We start from the raw sequence: 6,280 nt of genomic DNA, 5'->3' as shown, positions 1-6,280 counted from the left end.
TTTATATGTATATATATTTATATCTCAATGTTCACTTAATTTCCACATTCAAGATACTGTATTCTGTGGCAAAACTCACTAGCAATAACGTATAAAAGAAAGCACTGATTTTATGTGTTAAATGACAAAGACGTATTGAAAGGGATTAATCCTTTTCTTAACTTATGGATACTGATGTCTCGAATCATTTCTTTATGATTATGGTTCTTACCCTTTCTGTCGTAACGCTGCTGACACGATCACAGTTTTTCATACCACTATGTTCGGACACCCTACAAAATCATTCAGGTTGTCTCCCACAACAAAATGTTTCAAGCCGTATTTTACACGTCATCCTTCTTTACACAAAACAGTGTTACATCGTGGAGATTGCGACATGAAAACAAAAAGATCAATTCATCACAACACTGGAGCTGACAGTTCGTACGTCTTCACATGTGTGTTTTCTTATAGCAAAGCCACATCAGACTATCTGATGACCGTACGTCTTTAAGAGAACAAGTTGGCATTGCAAACTTCTTAATCTATCCGTAGAATCGACCTTTCACGAAACATAGCTTCAGAAAGTGTGTTCCAGGTGTAGAAGAAATACGAGAAGGCAGTTAGAGCCACATTCTGCACACCACAAGTTTATTTTTGTGTCCAGATTCTAAATGGAAGTATAACGATCAGTGATAAACATTATCCAGTGTTTACCAGATTTACTGCAGGAAACCACGTTCTTTTCATACTCTCAAGGTTTTCTATAGAATCTCAACTAAAGATTTACGGAGAAAAGTGTATTTAACTAAAACATTTGATCTACTTACATCAATATAGCAGTCGATAAGGTTTGTTTTTTTAATTGATGGAACAGATGTATATATCTTTAGATTTTATCGTGCTAGTTATCCGAAAGCAGAATAAAAGAACACGTCTTGATTGGCAGTTAAGCGGGAGATAAAAACCCTTAAATATTATTAAAAAAAAAACAGAAACAATACGGTAACACTTCATCTTGACTAAAGAAATATATGAAGGCAGTCAACACATGCAGTGATAGACTTTCAGTGTCCGTAAGGAGGCTGAGGATGATAAATGCCTATTTGGATCTGGAATTAATTTGAAAAATATTTCATATATTCGAAAATATCCTCTATTACTTCTGTTCCATAATTGCAACTAAATATTTTTCAAACCTACAGGATGCAAATACCGCAGATTTGCACCCCGACATCTCTTTGTATTTCAGATGAATATTATAAAGAGTGTGAGCACGAGATATGGTTTCCCAGGAAAGTCGTTAATTTGTTTATATCATATTTCCATTCTCAGTTTCATAAAGATTTAACGAAAAATCCTCTGATAGTATGTACTTAAAAGAACAATGTTTAACACGTAACTTGTCATAAATTCGTTAGAGACGTCCACAGTGCTCAAGATCTTCTGTCGGATATCGCGAATTATAACGTTCGGGCAGACTATTTTAATTTTAGCGATATACCGTTTGACGTAAATTGCAAATTCACTATCGTAATCCATTTCTTAATAAAGTGACTTTGCTTTCTTTAATTCCACAAATAGTTTGTTTGCTGATTCTTTGTGATAAAGTTTCAAAATCACTGGCGTAACCGCAATGCATACTTCACAAAAAAAATACTATCAAGAGTATATACGTTCTTAGTGTAAGGTGTGAATAGAAATGTGTGTTTATTTAAAATACGTCACCTCTGGCATTATATAAAGATGAACGTTCCTATTTCTTTAAATTATTAATGCCGAGGTTCAATGTTAAAAGAATTTTAAATTTTTTCGTATTTCACTTATTATTTAGACCGCAAGTTGAACCCACAAATCGTCAAAGAAGGGTTTGTTTTAGTAGACGAGCATATTTTCCAAGAGATACAAGTTTTAAAAGTAAAATAGAAAATACCATAAAACTTTATATGCTCACTTTCTTTAGAGATTCAATTCTTTTCTATTAATGTTACATACGAGTAGGGGTTATTTTATATAAGACACCGACGTTATGGCGTTCCTACTTTAGAAATGCTGGCCAGAAAAAGTAAATTCAGCAAGCGCCATCTAAACTACTGCTTTCAATAAAACAGAGCAATCGACTCTTCTTATAATACACTCACAGTTGATAATTTGAATTCAATCTTTACCCTTACGAACTACTGCTATTTTAGGCTATATCATTTTTCAGATGAACCTAATTTTGTCAATTTTCCTCCACCTTATATCATGGATTGTTTTCCATGCCTCTAATACAGAAGCTGCTTGGCTTATTCCAGTTGTTTTAGACACATTTCACTATATTCCCCTTCACATGACATTGTTTCATCCCTTTGTCTCTCTTTTGGGCCTTTGATCTTGCTAGCCTCGCCTTATGCAAGCTTTATTTGTTTTCTCGTCTTATCTTACCATCAAGCAGATTTTTCTTCTGGATTTCCTGCCATTTGCATTTCTGTCAATCCTGTCTTTTATCTAATTATGTAGCATTTTTTATCCCTATTAATTCTCTTACAGTCAATGTTTACCTTTCAACTCCTTTCTTTGATGTACCTTTTTCCCTCGGTATCTGGGCGTTTGCCATTGTCAGTTCTAGCGGCTTTTCAATCCGCGTTTTCCTGTTTCCAATGAAACATCATTGCTCAATACTCAGTGTATAAATAATGACACGTTAATCAATAATAATTGAACAAAACGTAGGGTGTTGTAAATAACGAATATTTTGTCAAACTGTGTTGACGCAAAGATTAGTTGTGAATTATATGTGTCGCAACTTTCTGCGATTAGGTGATAGTTACCTAAACCATCATGAATGTAGTAATTGTTTCCTGTTTAATTGGCGAGAAACGCTCTTCGCTTGTTGTAATAGGCCCACCAAAAATGTCCTCCTTCGAAATATATTACCCACATTTCTTGTTCATCTAACAAGTGGCATAATAAAGAAAAAATGGCAGCGGTGGGATTAGAACCCACGCTCTTTCGGACTGGTGCCTAAAACCAGCGCCTTAGACCGCTCGGCCACGCTACAGTGTATTTTGTATTTTCCACATTTGAAAAAAGAATTCTTCTCAAACTCAAACTAACGTGACAGGGGTTTAATTTGGAGAGAGAGAAATCAGAAGAATTGTGCTTCCTCTTCATCCTTTTTCGTGGAAGTTTATTGAATTTAGCTGGGTTTTTTTTTAACTCTATTTTGGGTGAAGGAGTGAAGTTCTTCATAATTAATATTATTCATGAACGAGGTAAAGGTAGCACCGGGGAAAACAGCCAGATCCCGTCCCGAAAGTTAGATGTCATAGTAAATTTGAACATAAACGACCCAATTCAGGGCATGGCAATAAAGTTGCCTAGGCTGGGATCTGAAGATCCAATGCCTGAGATTTTGCTATGGGGGGAAATGGGAGTGCCCCGAAAAAACCCACTTTCACAGGACAGGCGCCGAAAGTTTTACCTATCCTGTGCCCGAGACCTGAAAAAGAAAATACATAATGTTTTCGTGAGTTTTGCCCTTTAATACTTTGTTGTGTTGTTTGTGACTCCCGAAATATGTTGTATGGTGAAATAAATTTGGTTGGTGCACTAGTTAATTTATAGAGTTAGTTTGTTTCTGTGTTCTGATTTTAAATAGTATTTGTTAGTCTATTTCTTAGTGTTGGTAAGTTACTGATTTGATGTATATAATTTACTGGCGAGTATGATGGTAGACTGAATGCATATCTTAGTATTCTGTTCTGTTGAACTTGGATTTTCTGGAGTATGTTATTTGACATATTATATGTGACTTGACATCCATACTCTATTAGTGAACGGATGTAAGCCTTGTATATTTGGATAATGGTTTTTGGTGAGCATTTTCAGTGTTTGCTGGTTAGAGTCATTAAGTGTGAAATGCGTTTTCTAATTGATGAGTGTATGTTGTTAACATGTTTTTTCCATGTTAGTTTGTGTCAAAAGTGATGCCAAAGAATGTGATGTTTTGCTCATGTTAATGGGCGTATTTCCAGTGATAATTTTACTTTTCTAGATTTTTTCTTTGTTTTTCAGTTTCCTGTAGAAGGTGATTGCTTGTGTTTTGGTTGGATTTAAAACAACTCTCCACTTGTTACTCCAGGTCGAGACGTTGTTCAGTGATTCTTGAACGCGAGACATGGCCATTACTGGGTTTCTGGAGGTGCTCCAGATAGCGATGTCGTCTGCGTATTGTGAATTATGCGTGTATGTTAAATTGGGGAAAGGTATGTCGTTGACGAAAATAATATATAGTAGTGGAGGCACTACTGTTCCTTGGGGCACTCCTGCAGTTATGTTCAATGATTTAGATATAGTTTTATTGACTTTTACTTGCGCTGGTCTATCTCTCAGGAAGTTTGATATCCATTTAACTATAGTGGGGTTTATATTTAGATGAGTTAGTTTGCATTTGATGGCATTGTGTCATACGCTGTCAAATGCTCTTTTGACGTCTAGGAATACACCAACGGTTACTTGGTTGTTGTTAAAAGTTTTGTAGACTGATTCGTTGAGTCGTGTGAGGTGATCTGTTGTTTGCCTGTTTTTTTCTGGAGGCATTCTGGGATTCTGGAAAGATATTATTTCTTTCACAAAAGTGAAGAAGACGGTTGGAGATAACCCTCTTTATCAGTTTGTCAAGGCAGCTTAACAGACTGATGAGACGGGAATTATCTGAATTTGTCCTGTTGGTTTGTTTCTTTGGAATCGTTGTTATGATGGCTATTTTCCAAGTGTCGGGGTAATATCCTGTTGTTAGTGAAATATTCATGATGTTTGTGAGGTGTTGAAATATGAGAGTATAGCTTTTTCTCAGAATAATGTTTGGTATTTGGTCGTGTCCGGGGGAAGTGTTTTTCAAGTTTTTAATATTAATTTTTAGTTCAGTGATGGTAATTTTCCTGTTGATTGAACTTGAGTATGTCTCCAATGTCTCGCCAGGTAATTGTGGTGAGAATGAAGCTTAATTTCTATTTATGAAGTTGTTGACATGATGTTGGTGTTGTGTGTCAAAGTCGACTGAATTTAGGTTGCAAAAGGAGGATTCGAAGTAGTCGTCTAATAGGTAGGCTTTCTCTACGTCCGTCCTTGCGATTATATTGTTGTGTGTGATATGTTGTAGCAGGTTGTTTGTGTTTTTGTCTAAAGAAATACTGTTGAATTTTTTCAAAATTTTTTGGATTGTTTTTTATTTTCTAAGTTTTACAAAAGTTTTGCCAATTAGTGTCTTTTGCTATTTTAATTTATTGTTTAATTTTTGCATTTGTTATGTTAATCTGTGTTTTGATAGATGGATCACGTGTTATAAAGTGTATTCGTCTTAATTGCCTGCGTTTGATTATAAGTGCGTGAATTTCCGGTGTTAAAGTCCATTGATTATGTGAATGCTTTCTCCTTGTTTCAGGGATTGTTTTTTTTATGTCTTTATGTATGGCTTCTGTAACTTGATTTACATCGTTGTCTAGTTCTGTTTTGTTGTTAGCATGTTTAATTGGGTGGGGTAGATATGAATCTAGTAAAGCGTTGAAAGTGAGCCAATCTGTTTTGGTGTCAGTGTATGCTGAGGAAGTCACGTACGCCACGGCAGGGTGGCGCGGGTGAATCATACAGGAAACGGAGAAGTGGTCACTCGTGATTTCGTCATGCACTCTGAAGTTAGAGATTCTATTTACTGTGTCCTTGGAGGCTATGATGTAATCAAGTACGTCATATGAGCCGTTGGCGGCTGAAAAGTGTGTAGGTGTGCGGTCGTTTATCAGGTGCTTTTTTCTCAATAGAAAGAATTTTTTTTATACACAACCCTTTCCGTGTGTTTCTATTTCCCCATAGTTCTGTGTGTGGAGAATTGAAATCCCCAATGATGATTAGTTTAGGTTTACGGTTAACACATTTCTGTAGGAAGTTAATGTCGATATCTTTAGTGGGTGAACAATATATGGCTAGAATTGGAATGGTTAGCCGGTTGTTAAAGTGTATATTACAAAAAATGGTTTCATTTATGTTTGATCTAAAAGAATCTTCTATTGAGAGTTGTATACATTTAAAAACCTTTATATGTGTATATATTTATATCTCAATGTTCACTTAATTTCCACATTCAAGATACTGTATTCTGTGGCAAAACTCACTAGTAATAACGTATAAAAGAAAGCACTGATTTTATGTGTTAAATGACAATGACGTATTGAAAGGGATTAATCCTTTCCTTAACTTATGGATACTGATGTCTCGAATCATTTCTTTATGATTATGATTCTTACCCTTTCTGTCGTAACGC

The sequence above is a fragment of the Tachypleus tridentatus genome, chromosome 4 (assembly GCF_004210375.1).
Source record: "Tachypleus tridentatus isolate NWPU-2018 chromosome 4, ASM421037v1, whole genome shotgun sequence".
In the NCBI taxonomy this organism is placed as follows: domain Eukaryota; kingdom Metazoa; phylum Arthropoda; class Merostomata; order Xiphosura; family Limulidae; genus Tachypleus; species Tachypleus tridentatus.
The sequence above is the reverse complement of the archived record's forward strand: the minus strand, read 5'-3'. Positions refer to the sequence as shown.